General features: G+C 58.5%; 3 non-coding genes and 5 pseudogenes across 3 annotated transcripts; all 8 read right to left on the bottom strand.

Moving 5' to 3' along the window:
* On the bottom strand, positions 1-118 carry LOC148757667 (5S ribosomal RNA; annotated as a pseudogene).
* An 872-nt stretch (positions 119-990) lies between these two features.
* Positions 991-1,108, bottom strand: LOC148757666 (5S ribosomal RNA; annotated as a pseudogene).
* A 5,928-nt stretch (positions 1,109-7,036) lies between these two features.
* Positions 7,037-7,155, bottom strand: LOC148757665 (5S ribosomal RNA). The gene has a single exon (XR_016021859.1). It is a non-coding gene; the product is annotated as a 5S ribosomal RNA (ribosomal RNA).
* Positions 7,156-8,027: 872 nt separating this feature from the next.
* Positions 8,028-8,145, bottom strand: LOC148757664 (5S ribosomal RNA; annotated as a pseudogene).
* A 5,935-nt stretch (positions 8,146-14,080) lies between these two features.
* On the bottom strand, positions 14,081-14,199 carry LOC148757663 (5S ribosomal RNA). Its single transcript, XR_016021858.1, has one exon. It is a non-coding gene; the product is annotated as a 5S ribosomal RNA (ribosomal RNA).
* Positions 14,200-15,071: 872 nt separating this feature from the next.
* LOC148757662 (5S ribosomal RNA) lies at positions 15,072-15,189 on the bottom strand (annotated as a pseudogene).
* A 5,935-nt stretch (positions 15,190-21,124) lies between these two features.
* Positions 21,125-21,243, bottom strand: LOC148757661 (5S ribosomal RNA). Its single transcript, XR_016021857.1, has one exon. It is a non-coding gene; the product is annotated as a 5S ribosomal RNA (ribosomal RNA).
* An 869-nt stretch (positions 21,244-22,112) lies between these two features.
* On the bottom strand, positions 22,113-22,230 carry LOC148757660 (5S ribosomal RNA; annotated as a pseudogene).
* Between the last annotated feature and the right edge of the window lie 215 nt (positions 22,231-22,445).

Genomic DNA, 22,445 nt, shown 5'->3' with positions numbered 1-22,445 from the left:
AGCCTACAGCACCCGGTATTCCCAGGCGGTCTCCCATGCAGGTACTAACCAGGCCTGACCCTGCTTAGCTTCCGAATCAGACGAGATCGGGCGCGTTCAGGGTGGTATGGCCGTAGACGCTGGGACCCGGCTCCCGGCGCCCCAAGAGCCTGCTCCCGGCCTGCCTCGTGAGCGCACGCCATGCAGCTGGGTCGCTCGGGTGGCGAGCATCTCCCTGCTGACCGGCTCCGCTAGCGCTTCACCTCCCGCCTGCTCCCCGCCTCCTCCGGACGAATCTGGCGCGCGAGGCCCCTTCGCGCCATCCGTGGCTCCACGGGACTCTGCCATTACCCTGATGGTGACAGAAGTCGTGGAACTCTGGCATCCTGGGACTCCCTGGGACCCGACCGGAATACACCCCGCCCCCCTACCGCCACCAGGCCCACCCCGAACGCATCCCCAACGCTGGTCGCCAGCAGGCAGCCCTGTGTTTGGGAGTTGTGGGAGGAGCCCGCGGCAGCGGCGGCGAGGGCAGAGCTGGCGTCCACTGCGGTGGGGAGCGCGGTGATGGCGGTGGCGGCGGCGGCGGCGGCGGCGCAGCGGCGGCGGCGGCGGCGGCGGGGCGGGGAGCGGGAGGCAGCGCGGCGATGGCGGCGGTGGCCGCGAGCGAGGTGAAGGCGGCGGCGACGGGGGCGGGGGCGGGGGCGAGGTCAGCGCTGGCGGCAGTAGCGGGCAGCGCGGTGCTGGCGGCGACGGCGACCGCGGCTCAGCGAACGGGTGCGGCCTGACGGCCTGCGGGAGCGAAGAGGACTAAGAAGAGGGTATGGGGGGGAGCCCGGGCCGACAAGCCTAGCGTGCGACCCGGACTGCCAGGTTGTACGTCCGGGCGGCGGACACGCCGCTGGTCAGGGGGACCTTCGGCGGGCTGGGCGGCTGCAGAGGGACAAGGGGCGCCAGGGGTTCGGAGGGAGCCACGCCGGGACGGCGGCGCAAAAGGAGAGGCGAGCAAAAAGCCTACAGCACCCGGTATTCCCAGGCGGTCTCCCATCCAAGTACTAACCAGGCCCCTCCCTGCTTACTCCCCAGATTAGAGGAGATAGGGCGCGTTCAGGGTGGTATGGCCGGAGACGCTGGGACACGGAACCCCGCGCCCCAAGAGCCTGCACCCGGCCTGCCTCGTGAACGCGCGCCATGCAGATGCGCAGCTCCGGTGGCGAGCATCGACCCGCTGCCGGCTCTGCCAGCACCGCGTCCCCCCCCCCAGTCCGGCTCCCCGCCTCCTCCGGACGCCGCCGGCCTGGGCGGCGGGCTACTCTTGGCCCGCAGCGAGGCCCCTTCGCGCCACCCGTGGCTCCACGGGCCTCTGTCACTTCCCTGACGGTGACAGAAGTCTCGGCGCCCTGGCATCCTGGGACTCCCCGGGCCCCGAACGGCTTACACCCCGCCCCCCCACCCCAACCCCGCTCACCCCCACCCCCAGCCCCACCTCCCCAGACCCGCCTGGCTGCTCTGCGGTCCCCCGCTCATGGCAAGCGAGGGCGTCGCAGGGTCCTCTCAGGCCCCTCCGGCCCTAGGCACGCGCGACCCTGGCCCTGGCACTGGCCGGCCCCACCGACTGGCCCAAAGCCACGGGGAGCCACCCGTGCCACCAGGGTGCAGCAGCTCCAGTCTGCCGTCACCCTTCGTCACACAGCCTTCCGTCTGGGCCCTCGCCCCTCGTCAGCGACCAGCGGCCCACCCGATCTCCGGTCCCTTCACTGGCTACACGTCACCTCGCCTGACCCAGGGAGGTGAGAGAGAGGATGAGAGAAGGCCAGAGACGGAGCAAGAGAGAGGCGGAGAGAGACAGACGGGGACTGTGGGGACAGAGTCCCAGAGAGCCGTTTCCAGGCCCTGGGCCTCGCGTGGAGGGGTGCTGCCTCGGGTGGTGCACGGTCATCAGCTGTGACCGCTTGGCCGTCAGCTGTTGCCACTTGGCCATGGGCCACCCGTACAGCTGCGGTGGCCAAGCAAGGAAGCGCGGATGGTGGACTGCAAATTGCAGAGGGGCGCGGATTGCAGTTGGCCGGCTTGGTGTGTCGGTCGGTTGGTGGGTCGGTTGGTTGGCAGAGAAGCGGCCGGCAGGTTGGGGATCGTGCGGCTCCGGCTTGCTGCGTCTCCGAGCCAGCCGCCCGTGAGAAATGGTGCTATGAGCCCCCTATCCATGGCTCCGTTGGTGTTTCTTCTTGGCCTGGCCATATCCTGCGTTCTTGTGCGGGCAGAGGGACTAGAGTCCCCGCAGGACAGGGACCGACAGACAGAACGGGAGGAGGAGGAGGAGGCAGCGCGATGGAAATATACACGTATATGTGCATGTATGTATCTAGACATACAGAGAGACTCGGACAGAGACAGAGAAAGAGGGGGCTGGCACGCGGGGAGAGAGCTCCTGAGCGAGAGCCACAGCCCAACAGGCATGTCACAGAGCCAGACGGACAGGGGGTGGAGGTTGAGGGGGAGGGACGCACAGGCTGGGACACGGACTGGGACGGACGCACTGAGGCTGTGTTGAGGTGGCAGCTTCTCCACCGGTGTGTGGTCGTGCCCGGGGCTGGGCTCCGCTAAGGAGGCAGTGCCCGGGCTTTGGCAGTCACCCTCGAAGCCCCCGGGGCGGGCCGCCAGGGTCTCCGGAGCACCGGTGCCGGTGGGCTCCGAGCCCCGCCCAGGGTCCCGCCCGCGGGAGGAGAGTGGCAGCCCTAGGCACCCTCGTTGTGAGGGTCGTGTGCCTGCGTGCCTGCTCTTCCCCTTGTGGTGGTGTGGGGAGCTGGAGCATCAAGGGTTAAGAAAATGTAGCTACAAGCAGAGGTTGGGAGGATGGCTGAGGGGAACTCCGATAAGCATAAAGAACAAACAGACACCTGCTGTTCTGGGAATGGGACAATATCAAAAGGTCTAAAGTCAGTCAGGGCCAAACTTTGGAAAAAACGTAACTAATCTGTACTTGCTGCCTCGGCCGCTTTATGTAACCTTCTTGCTTCTGTCTGTATAAAAGCATGCTGAAAAATCAAGCAGGCGCAGCAGTCTAGTCAGAACTGCTCGCCCTCCCGATCCCATCTTTGTCTCTTGTCCAATTTTTTCTCAATCCTCACTCCCCACTTCAGGAACCGTTCGTCTCGTCGGCAGGCTCCGACAAGTGGCGCCCGAACAGGGACCTGAATACTGGGGAATCAGTGAAGGACTCCGCTTGCAAATGAGACGCGTCGAATAAGGTTAGTGAAAGCGGTGAGATACCATAGTCGGGAGTAAAATAAAATGGGACAGGGTCACAGTAAAAGGCTGTTTACTCACATGTTAAGGAGCATGCTAAAAGCTAGAGGAGTTAAAACCAGTGAAGCACAGTTGCTTCGATTTTTAGAATTTGTAGTACAAATATGTCCCTGGTTCCCCCGAAGAAGGGACTTTAAACTTAGAAACTTGGGAAAAGGTGAGAGAGCGTTTACAGGGATATTATGATGCTCATGGACCCTCTGAAGTACCAGTAGATACTTTTTCCTTATGGAATTTGGTTAGGGATGTGATCGATCCTAGACACGAGGGAATCACATACTCTGAAAATGATCAACCCAAACTGGATCCCCCTTGGAAGCAGAGGGGCAAAGATTACAAGCTGCACTCACTTCCCTCTCTGTTCAAATGCAATTAGTCCAGGCTCAACAGACTGGGCCTTTATTAGAATCTCAATCAGAATAGAAGCCTAGGTTACAATTAAGCTCTCCTCCAAGTGTAGTTGCAGGGCTAGATCCACTGCCCGAGGCCCCTATCAACAGAAAAGAGATTCAAGCCGCCAAGCTGCTAGTACAGGAGCAACTTAAAAAGGGACACATTGCCCCCTCCAATTCTCCCGGGAATTCTCCCATGTTTGTTATTTAAAAAAAAAAAAAAAATCTGGTAGATAGAGATTATTACAAGATTTACAAAAAGTTAATAAAACCATGAAATTAATGGGAGCCTTACAGACAGGCTTGCCCTGTCCTGCAGCCATACCAAAAAACACATATAAAATTGTTTTGGACTGCAAAGATTGTTTTTATACTATACCTTTAAATCCTGATGACTGCCCCAGATTTGCTTTCAGTGTTCCTTCCGTTAATTTACAAGAACCTTTTAAGAGATAGCATTGGCTAGTGCTACCTCAGGGAATGGCTAGTAGCCCTACACTATGTCAAAAATTTGTATCAGCTGCAATAAAACCTACCCGAAGGACATTTCCAGATATTTACATCATCCACTACATGGATGACATACTTCTTGCCCACTCTTGTGAACCAAAGTTGCTTGCTGCTTTTGCTCATTTACAAAAAAAGCTCCACGATTATGGGCTAGTTATAGCCCCAGAAAAAATTCAGCAAGTGCCTCCTTACTCTTATCTGGGATATTGCTTAATGCCTCAGGCCGTTGTGCCTCAAGAAATACAAATCCGGCGAGATTGTTTAAAAACATCAAATGATTTCCAAAGGCTACTGGGAGACATTAACTGGATTAGACCTCAGTTGCGGTTGACAACCGGTGAATTACAACCTTTGTTTAAAATGTTACGTGGGGAAGCTGATCCTACTTCTCCCCGCGAGATAACACGGGGAAGAGGCTTTGCTTGTATTTCTCCAGGTCCGGAAGAAAAACCTTTGTGAATTCCTGGTCGGTGTTAAACCATACCATGAACGACAGCCCACAGAAGAGAAGACATCTAGAGATACCCATCCACGCCCCTAGGGTGTGGAAAAGCTCTCACTTTCCGCAGCCGCAGAAGGACTGTCCACTTCAGACCCTGTTAAATGGATAAAGACTTTGGGTAGAGGGTTTTTGCTGGGGATATTGCTCTTCTGTTTATTGTTCTGTTTATTTTACATAGTCCTCAGATGTGGACAAATAGCCCTCCGACGGGCTGTAAGTGAAACAACTACACGTTCTGTGTTTCTCATGCTTCAAAAACAAAAAAGGGGGAGATGTAGTCACACAACAGCCTAGCCGACTGTCCCCCCATGTCTTTCCTTAAGGAAAGAAGAGTCTGTAAGACTGTGCCTTTCTGGGACTCTGTTCCATTCTTGTGTTTACACCTTATGTCTCTCTGTCTGGTCCCCAGAAGATGGTTTGCAGCCAAAGACGGGTAAGATATCTCACGGGAGATACAACCTAAGCCAGGCGGAACCGAGTGGGGACCCCCAATGAGCTGCCTTAGAAGACCCAAAAAGGAGCCTTTCCTCCCCTTCCCCCTGCCTGGCAAAAGCCACTGCTGTCTCTGGCTTTCCTCTCTCACCTGATTGTGAGAGAAGTCATGAGGGCAATGAAGATCAGTTCTCTCCACTTATCTCAACAGAGCTGTTACAATATGAGTGACTTGACCCTGAGAAGGTAAGACATCATGGGACTTCATGCTTCGGCTGTTAACAGACAAAGGGTGATTGGAATAAACATTTTTTCTGCTATGAGGTATGAGTCTCACAGACCGTGTAAGAAAAAATGTTACTCTTGATCTTATCCAGTTTCATAAAGAGGTCTTGACACTGCAAGAGACCTCTCCTTTAAACACCGATATAGCTGATACTCTCAACAAACTTGTCTCTAGTTTTCACAATGTATTTCCATCATACTCTTCAATGCTTCGAATTATGGCCCCCCTTGTAATTCCGCTTGTTGTGATCCTCCTGATACTATGTTTCCTCCCCTGCATCACAAAAGCTGTGATGGGGATAGTCACAGATATTGATGGAGAAATTCACAAAATAAGGCTCCACATGGCTGATAGACCAAAAGCCACTGCCCCTGTCTAACCCCAAAGGAGATCGGTAGCCAATGACGGGTAATGATCAGTGGATGTCTTACGACCTAAGACAGGAGTCGATCGCTTTGGTGAAGGATATCCAATGACGGGTAAGTGAGAAGGTCTGTACTGACCACCTAAGCCAGGCACGATCTCAAAAACTAAACAAGGGGGAATTGTGGGGAGCTGGAGCATCAAGCGTTAAGAAAATGTAACTACAAGCAGAGGTTGGGAGGATGGCTGAGGGGAACTCCGATAAGCATAAAGAACAAACAGACACCTGCTGTTCTGGGAATGGGACAATATCAAAAGGTCTAAAGACAGTCAGGGCCAAACTTTGGAAAAACGTAACTAATCTGTCCTTGCTGCCTCAGCCGCTTTATGTAACCTTCTTGTTTCTGTCTGTATAAAAGCATGCTGAAAAATCAAGCAGGCGCAGCAGTCTAGTCAGAACCGCTCGCCCTCCCGATCCCATCTTTGTCTCTTGTCCAATTTTTTCTCAATCCTCACTCCGCACTTCAGGAACCGTTCGTCTCGTCGGCAGGCTCCGACATGGTGGTCTCTCCTGGAGTCCGAGGGCGTGCGGGGTGTTGGGGTGCTGCTCCCTCCGTCCCCTGGTTTGTCCCGGCTCTCTTTCCCCTGTGTGTCGGGGCCACCGCGGCCGGCGGGAACGGAGGGCTCCTGGCTCTTGTGGGAGACGTGAGGGGGCGCGCGCGCGGGGGTGTGGGGCGAGGTGCCGGCCAGCAGAGACAGAGGCCTCCGGTGGGGCGGGGCGGGTGGGCATCCCGTTTGCCGGAGGACACGCCGATCCTGTGTCTCGGGGCCCAGGTGCAGGCACAGGGATGGTCGTCCCCTGGGCTCGGGCCGAGGTGCGAAGGACCGGCACGTCCTGGGATGGAGAAAGCCTGGTGGAGGCCAGCGCCGGCAGGCAGCCCTGGGCTTGGGCTTTGGGGGCGGCGGGGGCGGGGAGCGGGAGGGAGCGCGGCGATGGCGGCAGCGGCGGCGGCGACCGCGGCTCGGTGAAGGGCTGCGGGCTGTCGGCCTGCGGGAGCGAAGAGGACGGAGAAGAGGGTGTGGGGGGGAGCCGGGGCCGACGGGCCTGGCGTGCGGCCCGGGCTGCGAGCTTGTAGTGCCGGGCGGCTGACCCGCCGCTGGCCAGGGGGACCTTCGGCGGGCTGGGCGGCTGCAGAGGGGCAAGGGGCGCCAGGTGTTCGGAGGGAGCCACGCCGGGGCGGCGGCGCAAAAGGAGAGGCGAGCAAAAGCCTACAGCACCCGGTATTCCCAGGCGGTCTCCCATCCAGGTACTAACCAGGCCCGACCCTGCTTAGCTTCCGAGATCAGACGAGATCGGGCGCGTTCAGGGTGGTATGGCCGTAGACGCTGGGACCCGGCTCCCGGCGCCCCAAGAGCCTGCTCCCGGCCTGCCTCGTGAGCGCACGCCATGCAGCTGGGTCGCTCGGGTGGCGAGCATCTCCCTGCTGACCGGCTCCGCTAGCGCTTCACCTCCCGCCTGCTCCCCGCCTCCTCCGGACGAATCTGGCGCGCGAGGCCCCTTCGCGCCATCCGTGGCTCCACGGGACTCTGCCATTACCCTGATGGTGACAGAAGTCGTGGAACTCTGGCATTCTGGGACTCCCTGGGACCCGACCGGAATACACCCCGCCCCCCTACCGCCACCAGGCCCACCCCGAACGCATCCCCAACGCTGGTCGCCAGCAGGCAGCCCTGTGTTTGGGAGTTGTGGGAGGAGCCCGCGGCAGCGGCGGCGAGGGCAGAGCTGGCGTCCACTGCGGTGGGGAGCGCGGTGATGGCGGTGGCGGCGGCGGCGGCGGCGGCGCAGCGGCGGCGGCGGCGGCGGCGGGGCGGGGAGCGGGAGGCAGCGCGGCGATGGCGGCGGTGGCCGCGAGCGAGGTGAAGGCGGCGGCGACGGGGGCGGGGGCGGGGGCGAGGTCAGCGCTGGCGGCAGTAGCGGGCAGCGCGGTGCTGGCGGCGACGGCGACCGCGGCTCAGCGAACGGGTGCGGCCTGACGGCCTGCGGGAGCGAAGAGGACTAAGAAGAGGGTATGGGGGGGAGCCCGGGCCGACAAGCCTAGCGTGCGACCCGGACTGCCAGGTTGTACGTCCGGGCGGCGGACACGCCGCTGGTCAGGGGGACCTTCGGCGGGCTGGGCGGCTGCAGAGGGACAAGGGGCGCCAGGGGTTCGGAGGGAGCCACGCCGGGACGGCGGCGCAAAAGGAGAGGCGAGCAAAAAGCCTACAGCACCCGGTATTCCCAGGCGGTCTCCCATCCAAGTACTAACCAGGCCCCTCCCTGCTTACTCCCCAGATTAGAGGAGATAGGGCGCGTTCAGGGTGGTATGGCCGGAGACGCTGGGACACGGAACCCCGCGCCCCAAGAGCCTGCACCCGGCCTGCCTCGTGAACGCGCGCCATGCAGATGCGCAGCTCCGGTGGCGAGCATCGACCCGCTGCCGGCTCTGCCAGCACCGCGTCCCCCCCCCAGTCCGGCTCCCCGCCTCCTCCGGACGCCGCCGGCCTGGGCGGCGGGCTACTCTTGGCCCGCAGCGAGGCCCCTTCGCGCCACCCGTGGCTCCACGGGCCTCTGTCACTTCCCTGACGGTGACAGAAGTCTCGGCGCCCTGGCATCCTGGGACTCCCCGGGCCCCGAACGGCTTACACCCCGCCCCCCCACCCCAACCCCGCTCACCCCCACCCCCAGCCCCACCTCCCCAGACCCGCCTGGCTGCTCTGCGGTCCCCCGCTCATGGCAAGCGAGGGCGTCGCAGGGTCCTCTCAGGCCCCTCCGGCCCTAGGCACGCGCGACCCTGGCCCTGGCACTGGCCGGCCCCACCGACTGGCCCAAAGCCACGGGGAGCCACCCGTGCCACCAGGGTGCAGTAGCTCCAGTCTGCCGTCACCCTTCGTCACACAGCCTTCCGTCTGGGCCCTCGCCCCTCGTCAGCGACCAGCGGCCCACCCAATCTCCGATCCCTTCACTGGCTACACGTCACCTCGCCTGACCCAGGGAGGTGAGAGAGAGGCTGAGAGAAGGCCAGAGACGGAGCAAGAGAGAGGCGGAGAGAGACAGACGGGGACTGTGGGGACAGAGTCCCAGAGAGCCGTTTCCAGGCCCTGGGCCTCGCGTGGAGGGGTGCTGCCTCGGGTGGTGCACGGTCATCAGCTGTGACCGCTTGGCCGTCAGCTGTTGCCACTTGGCCATGGGCCACCCGTACAGCTGCGGTGGCCAAGCAAGGAAGCGCGGATGGTGGACTGCAAATTGCAGAGGGGCGCGGATTGCAGTTGGCCGGCTTGGTGTGTCGGTCGGTTGGTGGGTCGGTTGGTTGGCAGAGAAGCGGCCGGCAGGTTGGGGATCGTGCGGCTCCGGCTTGCTGCGTCTCCGAGCCAGCCGCCCGTGAGAAATGGTGCTATGAGCCCCCTATCCATGGCTCCGTTGGTGTTTCTTCTTGGCCTGGCCATATCCTGCGTTCTTGTGCGGGCAGAGGGACTAGAGTCCCCGCAGGACAGGGACCGACAGACAGAACGGGAGGAGGAGGAGGAGGCAGCGCGATGGAAATATACACGTATATGTGCATGTATGTATCTAGACATACAGAGAGACTCGGACAGAGACAGAGAAAGAGGGGGCTGGCACGCGGGGAGAGAGCTCCTGAGCGAGAGCCACAGCCCAACAGGCATGTCACAGAGCCAGACGGACAGGGGGTGGAGGTTGAGGGGGAGGGACGCACAGGCTGGGACACGGACTGGGACGGACGCACTGAGGCTGTGTTGAGGTGGCAGCTTCTCCACCGGTGTGTGGTCGTGCCCGGGGCTGGGCTCCGCTAAGGAGGCAGTGCCCGGGCTTTGGCAGTCACCCTCGAAGCCCCCGGGGCGGGCCGCCAGGGTCTCCGGAGCACCGGTGCCGGTGGGCTCCGAGCCCCGCCCAGGGTCCCGCCCGCGGGAGGAGAGTGGCAGCCCTAGGCACCCTCGTTGTGAGGGTCGTGTGCCTGCGTGCCTGCTCTTCCCCTTGTGGTGGTGTGGGGAGCTGGAGCATCAAGGGTTAAGAAAATGTAGCTACAAGCAGAGGTTGGGAGGATGGCTGAGGGGAACTCCGATAAGCATAAAGAACAAACAGACACCTGCTGTTCTGGGAATGGGACAATATCAAAAGGTCTAAAGTCAGTCAGGGCCAAACTTTGGAAAAAACGTAACTAATCTGTACTTGCTGCCTCGGCCGCTTTATGTAACCTTCTTGCTTCTGTCTGTATAAAAGCATGCTGAAAAATCAAGCAGGCGCAGCAGTCTAGTCAGAACTGCTCGCCCTCCCGATCCCATCTTTGTCTCTTGTCCAATTTTTTCTCAATCCTCACTCCCCACTTCAGGAACCGTTCGTCTCGTCGGCAGGCTCCGACAAGTGGCGCCCGAACAGGGACCTGAATACTGGGGAATCAGTGAAGGACTCCGCTTGCAAATGAGACGCGTCGAATAAGGTTAGTGAAAGCGGTGAGATACCATAGTCGGGAGTAAAATAAAATGGGACAGGGTCACAGTAAAAGGCTGTTTACTCACATGTTAAGGAGCATGCTAAAAGCTAGAGGAGTTAAAACCAGTGAAGCACAGTTGCTTCGATTTTTAGAATTTGTAGTACAAATATGTCCCTGGTTCCCCCGAAGAAGGGACTTTAAACTTAGAAACTTGGGAAAAGGTGAGAGAGCGTTTACAGGGATATTATGATGCTCATGGACCCTCTGAAGTACCAGTAGATACTTTTTCCTTATGGAATTTGGTTAGGGATGTGATCGATCCTAGACACGAGGGAATCACATACTCTGAAAATGATCAACCCAAACTGGATCCCCCTTGGAAGCAGAGGGGCAAAGATTACAAGCTGCACTCACTTCCCTCTCTGTTCAAATGCAATTAGTCCAGGCTCAACAGACTGGGCCTTTATTAGAATCTCAATCAGAATAGAAGCCTAGGTTACAATTAAGCTCTCCTCCAAGTGTAGTTGCAGGGCTAGATCCACTGCCCGAGGCCCCTATCAACAGAAAAGAGATTCAAGCCGCCAAGCTGCTAGTACAGGAGCAACTTAAAAAGGGACACATTGCCCCCTCCAATTCTCCCGGGAATTCTCCCATGTTTGTTATTTAAAAAAAAAAAAAAAAAAAAAAATCTGGTAGATAGAGATTATTACAAGATTTACAAAAAGTTAATAAAACCATGAAATTAATGGGAGCCTTACAGACAGGCTTGCCCTGTCCTGCAGCCATACCAAAAAAACACATATAAAATTGTTTTGGACTGCAAAGATTGTTTTTATACTATACCTTTAAATCCTGATGACTGCCCCAGATTTGCTTTCAGTGTTCCTTCCGTTAATTTACAAGAACCTTTTAAGAGATAGCATTGGCTAGTGCTACCTCAGGGAATGGCTAGTAGCCCTACACTATGTCAAAAATTTGTATCAGCTGCAATAAAACCTACCCGAAGGACATTTCCAGATATTTACATCATCCACTACATGGATGACATACTTCTTGCCCACTCTTGTGAACCAAAGTTGCTTGCTGCTTTTGCTCATTTACAAAAAAAGCTCCACGATTATGGGCTAGTTATAGCCCCAGAAAAAATTCAGCAAGTGCCTCCTTACTCTTATCTGGGATATTGCTTAATGCCTCAGGCCGTTGTGCCTCAAGAAATACAAATCCGGCGAGATTGTTTAAAAACATCAAATGATTTCCAAAGGCTACTGGGAGACATTAACTGGATTAGACCTCAGTTGCGGTTGACAACCGGTGAATTACAACCTTTGTTTAAAATGTTACGTGGGGAAGCTGATCCTACTTCTCCCCGCGAGATAACACGGGGAAGAGGCTTTGCTTGTATTTCTCCAGGTCCGGAAGAAAAACCTTTGTGAATTCCTGGTCGGTGTTAAACCATACCATGAACGACAGCCCACAGAAGAGAAGACATCTAGAGATACCCATCCACGCCCCTAGGGTGTGGAAAAGCTCTCACTTTCCGCAGCCGCAGAAGGACTGTCCACTTCAGACCCTGTTAAATGGATAAAGACTTTGGGTAGAGGGTTTTTGCTGGGGATATTGCTCTTCTGTTTATTGTTCTGTTTATTTTACATAGTCCTCAGATGTGGACAAATAGCCCTCCGACGGGCTGTAAGTGAAACAACTACACGTTCTGTGTTTCTCATGCTTCAAAAACAAAAAAGGGGGAGATGTAGTCACACAACAGCCTAGCCGACTGTCCCCCCATGTCTTTCCTTAAGGAAAGAAGAGTCTGTAAGACTGTGCCTTTCTGGGACTCTGTTCCATTCTTGTGTTTACACCTTATGTCTCTCTGTCTGGTCCCCAGAAGATGGTTTGCAGCCAAAGACGGGTAAGATATCTCACGGGAGATACAACCTAAGCCAGGCGGAACCGAGTGGGGACCCCCAATGAGCTGCCTTAGAAGACCCAAAAAGGAGCCTTTCCTCCCCTTCCCCCTGCCTGGCAAAAGCCACTGCTGTCTCTGGCTTTCCTCTCTCACCTGATTGTGAGAGAAGTCATGAGGGCAATGAAGATCAGTTCTCTCCACTTATCTCAACAGAGCTGTTACAATATGAGTGACTTGACCCTGAGAAGGTAAGACATCATGGGACTTCATGCTTCGGCTGTTAACAGACAAAGGGTGATTGGAATAAACATTTTTTCTGCTATGAGGTATGAGTCTCACAGACCGTGTAAGAAAAAATGTTACTCTTGATCTTATCCAGTTTCATAAAGAGGTCTTGACACTGCAAGAGACCTCTCCTTTAAACACCGATATAGCTGATACTCTCAACAAACTTGTCTCTAGTTTTCACAATGTATTTCCATCATACTCTTCAATGCTTCGAATTATGGCCCCCCTTGTAATTCCGCTTGTTGTGATCCTCCTGATACTATGTTTCCTCCCCTGCATCACAAAAGCTGTGATGGGGATAGTCACAGATATTGATGGAGAAATTCACAAAATAAGGCTCCACATGGCTGATAGACCAAAAGCCACTGCCCCTGTCTAACCCCAAAGGAGATCGGTAGCCAATGACGGGTAATGATCAGTGGATGTCTTACGACCTAAGACAGGAGTCGATCGCTTTGGTGAAGGATATCCAATGACGGGTAAGTGAGAAGGTCTGTACTGACCACCTAAGCCAGGCACGATCTCAAAAACTAAACAAGGGGGAATTGTGGGGAGCTGGAGCATCAAGCGTTAAGAAAATGTAACTACAAGCAGAGGTTGGGAGGATGGCTGAGGGGAACTCCGATAAGCATAAAGAACAAACAGACACCTGCTGTTCTGGGAATGGGACAATATCAAAAGGTCTAAAGACAGTCAGGGCCAAACTTTGGAAAAACGTAACTAATCTGTCCTTGCTGCCTCAGCCGCTTTATGTAACCTTCTTGTTTCTGTCTGTATAAAAGCATGCTGAAAAATCAAGCAGGCGCAGCAGTCTAGTCAGAACCGCTCGCCCTCCCGATCCCATCTTTGTCTCTTGTCCAATTTTTTCTCAATCCTCACTCCGCACTTCAGGAACCGTTCGTCTCGTCGGCAGGCTCCGACATGGTGGTCTCTCCTGGAGTCCGAGGGCGTGCGGGGTGTTGGGGTGCTGCTCCCTCCGTCCCCTGGTTTGTCCCGGCTCTCTTTCCCCTGTGTGTCGGGGCCACCGCGGCCGGCGGGAACGGAGGGCTCCTGGCTCTTGTGGGAGACGTGCGGGGGCGCGCGCGCGGGGGTGTGGGGCGAGGTGCCGGCCAGCAGAGACAGAGGCCTCCGGTGGGGCGGGGCGGGTGGGCATCCCGTTTGCCGGAGGACACGCCGATCCTGTGTCTCGGGGCCCAGGTGCAGGCACAGGGATGGTCGTCCCCTGGGCTCGGGCCGAGGTGCGAAGGACCGGCACGTCCTGGGATGGAGAAAGCCTGGTGGAGGCCAGCGCCGGCAGGCAGCCCTGGGCTTGGGCTTTGGGGGCGGCGGGGGCGGGGAGCGGGAGGGAGCGCGGCGATGGCGGCAGCGGCGGCGGCGACCGCGGCTCGGTGAAGGGCTGCGGGCTGTCGGCCTGCGGGAGCGAAGAGGACGGAGAAGAGGGTGTGGGGGGGAGCCGGGGCCGACGGGCCTGGCGTGCGGCCCGGGCTGCGAGCTTGTAGTGCCGGGCGGCTGACCCGCCGCTGGCCAGGGGGACCTTCGGCGGGCTGGGCGGCTGCAGAGGGGCAAGGGGCGCCAGGTGTTCGGAGGGAGCCACGCCGGGGCGGCGGCGCAAAAGGAGAGGCGAGCAAAAGCCTACAGCACCCGGTATTCCCAGGCGGTCTCCCATCCAGGTACTAACCAGGCCCGACCCTGCTTAGCTTCCGAGATCAGACGAGATCGGGCGCGTTCAGGGTGGTATGGCCGTAGACGCTGGGACCCGGCTCCCGGCGCCCCAAGAGCCTGCTCCCGGCCTGCCTCGTGAGCGCACGCCATGCAGCTGGGTCGCTCGGGTGGCGAGCATCTCCCTGCTGACCGGCTCCGCTAGCGCTTCACCTCCCGCCTGCTCCCCGCCTCCTCCGGACGAATCTGGCGCGCGAGGCCCCTTCGCGCCATCCGTGGCTCCACGGGACTCTGCCATTACCCTGATGGTGACAGAAGTCGTGGAACTCTGGCATTCTGGGACTCCCTGGGACCCGACCGGAATACACCCCGCCCCCCTACCGCCACCAGGCCCACCCCGAACGCATCCCCAACGCTGGTCGCCAGCAGGCAGCCCTGTGTTTGGGAGTTGTGGGAGGAGCCCGCGGCAGCGGCGGCGAGGGCAGAGCTGGCGTCCACTGCGGTGGGGAGCGCGGTGATGGCGGTGGCGGCGGCGGCGGCGGCGGCGCAGCGGCGGCGGCGGCGGCGGCGGGGCGGGGAGCGGGAGGCAGCGCGGCGATGGCGGCGGTGGCCGCGAGCGAGGTGAAGGCGGCGGCGACGGGGGCGGGGGCGGGGGCGAGGTCAGCGCTGGCGGCAGTAGCGGGCAGCGCGGTGCTGGCGGCGACGGCGACCGCGGCTCAGCGAACGGGTGCGGCCTGACGGCCTGCGGGAGCGAAGAGGACTAAGAAGAGGGTATGGGGGGGAGCCCGGGCCGACAAGCCTAGCGTGCGACCCGGACTGCCAGGTTGTACGTCCGGGCGGCGGACACGCCGCTGGTCAGGGGGACCTTCGGCGGGCTGGGCGGCTGCAGAGGGACAAGGGGCGCCAGGGGTTCGGAGGGAGCCACGCCGGGACGGCGGCGCAAAAGGAGAGGCGAGCAAAAAGCCTACAGCACCCGGTATTCCCAGGCGGTCTCCCATCCAAGTACTAACCAGGCCCCTCCCTGCTTACTCCCCAGATTAGAGGAGATAGGGCGCGTTCAGGGTGGTATGGCCGGAGACGCTGGGACACGGAACCCCGCGCCCCAAGAGCCTGCACCCGGCCTGCCTCGTGAACGCGCGCCATGCAGATGCGCAGCTCCGGTGGCGAGCATCGACCCGCTGCCGGCTCTGCCAGCACCGCGTCCCCCCCCCAGTCCGGCTCCCCGCCTCCTCCGGACGCCGCCGGCCTGGGCGGCGGGCTACTCTTGGCCCGCAGCGAGGCCCCTTCGCGCCACCCGTGGCTCCACGGGCCTCTGTCACTTCCCTGACGGTGACAGAAGTCTCGGCGCCCTGGCATCCTGGGACTCCCCGGGCCCCGAACGGCTTACACCCCGCCCCCCCACCCCAACCCCGCTCACCCCCACCCCCAGCCCCACCTCCCCAGACCCGCCTGGCTGCTCTGCGGTCCCCCGCTCATGGCAAGCGAGGGCGTCGCAGGGTCCTCTCAGGCCCCTCCGGCCCTAGGCACGCGCGACCCTGGCCCTGGCACTGGCCGGCCCCACCGACTGGCCCAAAGCCACGGGGAGCCACCCGTGCCACCAGGGTGCAGTAGCTCCAGTCTGCCGTCACCCTTCGTCACACAGCCTTCCGTCTGGGCCCTCGCCCCTCGTCAGCGACCAGCGGCCCACCCAATCTCCGGTCCCTTCACTGGCTACACGTCACCTCGCCTGACCCAGGGAGGTGAGAGAGAGGCTGAGAGAAGGCCAGAGACGGAGCAAGAGAGAGGCGGAGAGAGACAGACGGGGACTGTGGGGACAGAGTCCCAGAGAGCCGTTTCCAGGCCCTGGGCCTCGCGTGGAGGGGTGCTGCCTCGGGTGGTGCACGGTCATCAGCTGTGACCGCTTGGCCGTCAGCTGTTGCCACTTGGCCATGGGCCACCCGTACAGCTGCGGTGGCCAAGCAAGGAAGCGCGGATGGTGGACTGCAAATTGCAGAGGGGCGCGGATTGCAGTTGGCCGGCTTGGTGTGTCGGTCGGTTGGTGGGTCGGTTGGTTGGCAGAGAAGCGGCCGGCAGGTTGGGGATCGTGCGGCTCCGGCTTGCTGCGTCTCCGAGCCAGCCGCCCGTGAGAAATGGTGCTATGAGCCCCCTATCCATGGCTCCGTTGGTGTTTCTTCTTGGCCTGGCCATATCCTGCGTTCTTGTGCGGGCAGAGGGACTAGAGTCCCCGCAGGACAGGGACCGACAGACAGAACGGGAGGAGGAGGAGGAGGCAGCGCGATGGAAATATACACGTATATGTGCATGTATGTATCTAGACATACAGAGAGACTCGGACAGAGACAGAGAAAGAGGGGGCTGGCACGCGGGGAGAGAGCTCCTGAGCGAGAGCCACAGCCCAACAGGCATGTCACAGAGCCAGACGGACAGGGGGTGGAGGTTGAGGGGGAGGGACGCACAGGCTGGGACACGGACTGGGACGGACGCACTGAGGCTGTGTTGAGGTGGCAGCTTCTCCACCGGTGTGTGGTCGTGCCCGGGGCTGGGCTCCGCTAAGGAGGCAGTGCCCGGGCTTTGGCAGTCACCCTCGAAGCCCCCGGGGCGGGCCGCCAGGGTCTCCGGAGCACCGGTGCCGGTGGGCTCCGAGCCCCGCCCAGGGTCCCGCCCGCGGGAGGAGAGTGGCAGCCCTAGGCACCCTCGTTGTGAGGGTCGTGTGCCTGCGTGCCTGCTCTTCCCCTTGTGGTGGTGTGGGGAGCTGGAGCATCAAGGGTTAAGAAAATGTAGCTACAAGCAGAGGTTGGGAGGATGGCTGAGGGGAACTCCGATAAGCATAAAGAACAAACAGACACCTGCTGTTCTGGGAATGGGACAATATCAAAAGGTCTAAAGTCAGTCAGGGCCAAACTTTGGAAAAAACGTAACTAATCTGTACTTGCTGCCTCGGCCGCTTTATGTAACCTTCTTGCTTCTGTCTGTATAAAAGCATGCTGAAAAATCAAGCAGGCGCAGCAGTCTAGTCAGAACTGCTCGCCCTCCCGATCCCATCTTTGTCTCTTGTCCAATTTTTTCTCAATCCTCACTCCCCACTTCAGGAACCGTTCGTCTCGTCGGCAGGCTCCGACAAGTGGCGCCCGAACAGGGACCTGAATACTGGGGAATCAGTGAAGGACTCCGCTTGCAAATGAGACGCGTCGAATAAGGTTAGTGAAAGCGGTGAGATACCATAGTCGGGAGTAAAATAAAATGGGACAGGGTCACAGTAAAAGGCTGTTTACTCACATGTTAAGGAGCATGCTAAAAGCTAGAGGAGTTAAAACCAGTGAAGCACAGTTGCTTCGATTTTTAGAATTTGTAGTACAAATATGTCCCTGGTTCCCCCGAAGAAGGGACTTTAAACTTAGAAACTTGGGAAAAGGTGAGAGAGCGTTTACAGGGATATTATGATGCTCATGGACCCTCTGAAGTACCAGTAGATACTTTTTCCTTATGGAATTTGGTTAGGGATGTGATCGATCCTAGACACGAGGGAATCACATACTCTGAAAATGATCAACCCAAACTGGATCCCCCTTGGAAGCAGAGGGGCAAAGATTACAAGCTGCACTCACTTCCCTCTCTGTTCAAATGCAATTAGTCCAGGCTCAACAGACTGGGCCTTTATTAGAATCTCAATCAGAATAGAAGCCTAGGTTACAATTAAGCTCTCCTCCAAGTGTAGTTGCAGGGCTAGATCCACTGCCCGAGGCCCCTATCAACAGAAAAGAGATTGAAGCCGCCAAGCTGCTAGTACAGGAGCAACTTAAAAAGGGACACATTGCCCCCTCCAATTCTCCCGGGAATTCTCCCATGTTTGTTATTTAAAAAAAAAAAAAAAAAAAAAATCTGGTAGATAGAGATTATTACAAGATTTACAAAAAGTTAATAAAACCATGAAATTAATGGGAGCCTTACAGACAGGCTTGCCCTGTCCTGCAGCCATACCAAAAAACACATATAAAATTGTTTTGGACTGCAAAGATTGTTTTTATACTATACCTTTAAATCCTGATGACTGCCCCAGATTTGCTTTCAGTGTTCCTTCCGTTAATTTACAAGAACCTTTTAAGAGATAGCATTGGCTAGTGCTACCTCAGGGAATGGCTAGTAGCCCTACACTATGTCAAAAATTTGTATCAGCTGCAATAAAACCTACCCGAAGGACATTTCCAGATATTTACATCATCCACTACATGGATGACATACTTCTTGCCCACTCTTGTGAACCAAAGTTGCTTGCTGCTTTTGCTCATTTACAAAAAAAGCTCCACGATTATGGGCTAGTTATAGCCCCAGAAAAAATTCAGCAAGTGCCTCCTTACTCTTATCTGGGATATTGCTTAATGCCTCAGGCCGTTGTGCCTCAAGAAATACAAATCCGGCGAGATTGTTTAAAAACATCAAATGATTTCCAAAGGCTACTGGGAGACATTAACTGGATTAGACCTCAGTTGCGGTTGACAACCGGTGAATTACAACCTTTGTTTAAAATGTTACGTGGGGAAGCTGATCCTACTTCTCCCCGCGAGATAACACGGGGAAGAGGCTTTGCTTGTATTTCTCCAGGTCCGGAAGAAAAACCTTTGTGAATTCCTGGTCGGTGTTAAACCATACCATGAACGACAGCCCACAGAAGAGAAGACATCTAGAGATACCCATCCACGCCCCTAGGGTGTGGAAAAGCTCTCACTTTCCGCAGCCGCAGAAGGACTGTCCACTTCAGACCCTGTTAAATGGATAAAGACTTTGGGTAGAGGGTTTTTGCTGGGGATATTGCTCTTCTGTTTATTGTTCTGTTTATTTTACATAGTCCTCAGATGTGGACAAATAGCCCTCCGACGGGCTGTAAGTGAAACAACTACACGTTCTGTGTTTCTCATGCTTCAAAAACAAAAAAGGGGGAGATGTAGTCACACAACAGCCTAGCCGACTGTCCCCCCATGTCTTTCCTTAAGGAAAGAAGAGTCTGTAAGACTGTGCCTTTCTGGGACTCTGTTCCATTCTTGTGTTTACACCTTATGTCTCTCTGTCTGGTCCCCAGAAGATGGTTTGCAGCCAAAGACGGGTAAGATATCTCACGGGAGATACAACCTAAGCCAGGCGGAACCGAGTGGGGACCCCCAATGAGCTGCCTTAGAAGACCCAAAAAGGAGCCTTTCCTCCCCTTCCCCCTGCCTGGCAAAAGCCACTGCTGTCTCTGGCTTTCCTCTCTCACCTGATTGTGAGAGAAGTCATGAGGGCAATGAAGATCAGTTCTCTCCACTTATCTCAACAGAGCTGTTACAATATGAGTGACTTGACCCTGAGAAGGTAAGACATCATGGGACTTCATGCTTCGGCTGTTAACAGACAAAGGGTGATTGGAATAAACATTTTTTCTGCTATGAGGTATGAGTCTCACAGACCGTGTAAGAAAAAATGTTACTCTTGATCTTATCCAGTTTCATAAAGAGGTCTTGACACTGCAAGAGACCTCTCCTTTAAACACCGATATAGCTGATACTCTCAACAAACTTGTCTCTAGTTTTCACAATGTATTTCCATCATACTCTTCAATGCTTCGAATTATGGCCCCCCTTGTAATTCCGCTTGTTGTGATCCTCGTGATACTATGTTTCCTCCCCTGCATCACAAAAGCTGTGATGGGGATAGTCACAGATATTGATGGAGAAATTCACAAAATAAGGCTCCACATGGCTGATAGACCAAAAGCCACTGCCCCTGTCTAACCCCAAAGGAGATCGGTAGCCAATGACGGGTAATGATCAGTGGATGTCTTACGACCTAAGACAGGAGTCGATCGCTTTGGTGAAGGATATCCAATGACGGGTAAGTGAGAAGGTCTGTACTGACCACCTAAGCCAGGCACGATCTCAAAAACTAAACAAGGGGGAATTGTGGGGAGCTGGAGCATCAAGCGTTAAGAAAATGTAACTACAAGCAGAGGTTGGGAGGATGGCTGAGGGGAACTCCGATAAGCATAAAGAACAAACAGACACCTGCTGTTCTGGGAATGGGACAATATCAAAAGGTCTAAAGACAGTCAGGGCCAAACTTTGGAAAAACGTAACTAATCTGTCCTTGCTGCCTCAGCCGCTTTATGTAACCTTCTTGTTTCTGTCTGTATAAAAGCATGCTGAAAAATCAAGCAGGCGCAGCAGTCTAGTCAGAACCGCTCGCCCTCCCGATCCCATCTTTGTCTCTTGTCCAATTTTTTCTCAATCCTCACTCCGCACTTCAGGAACCGTTCGTCTCGTCGGCAGGCTCCGACATGGTGGTCTCTCCTGGAGTCCGAGGGCGTGCGGGGTGTTGGGGTGCTGCTCCCTCCGTCCCCTGGTTTGTCCCGGCTCTCTTTCCCCTGTGTGTCGGGGCCACCGCGGCCGGCGGGAACGGAGGGCTCCTGGCTCTTGTGGGAGACGTGAGGGGGGGCGCGCGCGCGGGGGTGTGGGGCGAGGTGCCGGCCAGCAGAGACAGAGGCCTCCGGTGGGGCGGGGCGGGTGGGCATCCCGTTTGCCGGAGGACACGCCGATCCTGTGTCTCGGGGCCCAGGTGCAGGCACAGGGATGGTCGTCCCCTGGGCTCGGGCCGAGGTGCGAAGGACCGGCACGTCCTGGGATGGAGAAAGCCTGGTGGAGGCCAGCGCCGGCAGGCAGCCCTGGGCTTGGGCTTTGGGGGCGGCGGGGGCGGGGAGCGGGAGGGAGCGCGGCGATGGCGGCAGCGGCGGCGGCGACCGCGGCTCGGTGAAGGGCTGCGGGCTGTCGGCCTGCGGGAGCGAAGAGGACGGAGAAGAGGGTGTGGGGGGGAGCCGGGGCCGACGGGCCTGGCGTGCGGCCCGGGCTGCGAGCTTGTAGTGCCGGGCGGCTGACCCGCCGCTGGCCAGGGGGACCTTCGGCGGGCTGGGCGGCTGCAGAGGGGCAAGGGGCGCCAGGTGTTCGGAGGGAGCCACGCCGGGGCGGCGGCGCAAAAGGAGAGGCGAGCAAAAGCCTACAGCACCCGGTATTCCCAGGCGGTCTCCCATCCAGGTACTAACCAGGCCCGACCCTGCTTAGCTTCCGAGATCAGACGAGATCGGGCGCGTTCAGGGTGGTATGGCCGTAGACGCTGGGACCCGGCTCCCGGCGCCCCAAGAGCCTGCTCCCGGCCTGCCTCGTGAGCGCACGCCATGCAGCTGGGTCGCTCGGGTGGCGAGCATCTCCCTGCTGACCGGCTCCGCTAGCGCTTCACCTCCCGCCTGCTCCCCGCCTCCTCCGGACGAATCTGGCGCGCGAGGCCCCTTCGCGCCATCCGTGGCTCCACGGGACTCTGCCATTACCCTGATGGTGACAGAAGTCGTGGAACTCTGGCATTCTGGGACTCCCTGGGACCCGACCGGAATACACCCCGCCCCCCTACCGCCACCAGGCCCACCCCGAACGCATCCCCAACGCTGGTCGCCAGCAGGCAGCCCTGTGTTTGGGAGTTGTGGGAGGAGCCCGCGGCAGCGGCGGCGAGGGCAGAGCTGGCGTCCACTGCGGTGGGGAGCGCGGTGATGGCGGTGGCGGCGGCGGCGGCGGCGCAGCGGCGGCGGCGGCGGCGGCGGGGCGGGGAGCGGGAGGCAGCGCGGCGATGGCGGCGGTGGCCGCGAGCGAGGTGAAGGCGGCGGCGACGGGGGCGGGGGCGGGGGCGAGGTCAGCGCTGGCGGCAGTAGCGGGCAGCGCGGTGCTGGCGGCGACGGCGACCGCGGCTCAGCGAACGGGTGCGGCCTGACGGCCTGCGGGAGCGAAGAGGACTAAGAAGAGGGTATGGGGGGGAGCCCGGGCCGACAAGCCTAGCGTGCGACCCGGACTGCCAGGTTGTACGTCCGGGCGGCGGACACGCCGCTGGTCAGGGGGACCTTCGGCGGGCTGGGCGGCTGCAGAGGGACAAGGGGCGCCAGGGGTTCGGAGGGAGCCACGCCGGGACGGCGGCGCAAAAGGAGAGGCGAGCAAAAAGCCTACAGCACCCGGTATTCCCAGGCGGTCTCCCATCCAAGTACTAACCAGGCCCCTCCCTGCTTACTCCCCAGATTAGAGGAGATAGGGCGCGTTCAGGGTGGTATGGCCGGAGACGCTGGGACACGGAACCCCGCGCCCCAAGAGCCTGCACCCGGCCTGCCTCGTGAACGCGCGCCATGCAGATGCGCAGCTCCGGTGGCGAGCATCGACCCGCTGCCGGCTCTGCCAGCACCGCGTCCCCCCCCCCAGTCCGGCTCCCCGCCTCCTCCGGACGCCGCCGGCCTGGGCGGCGGGCTACTCTTGGCCCGCAGCGAGGCCCCTTCGCGCCA

This window comes from Rhinolophus sinicus, chromosome 7 (genome assembly GCF_057876585.1).
Source record: "Rhinolophus sinicus isolate RSI-liver-muscle chromosome 7, RSI-T2T, whole genome shotgun sequence".
Taxonomy (NCBI): Eukaryota; Metazoa; Chordata; class Mammalia; order Chiroptera; family Rhinolophidae; genus Rhinolophus; species Rhinolophus sinicus.
The sequence above is the reverse complement of the archived record's forward strand: the minus strand, read 5'-3'. Positions and strand labels throughout refer to the sequence as shown.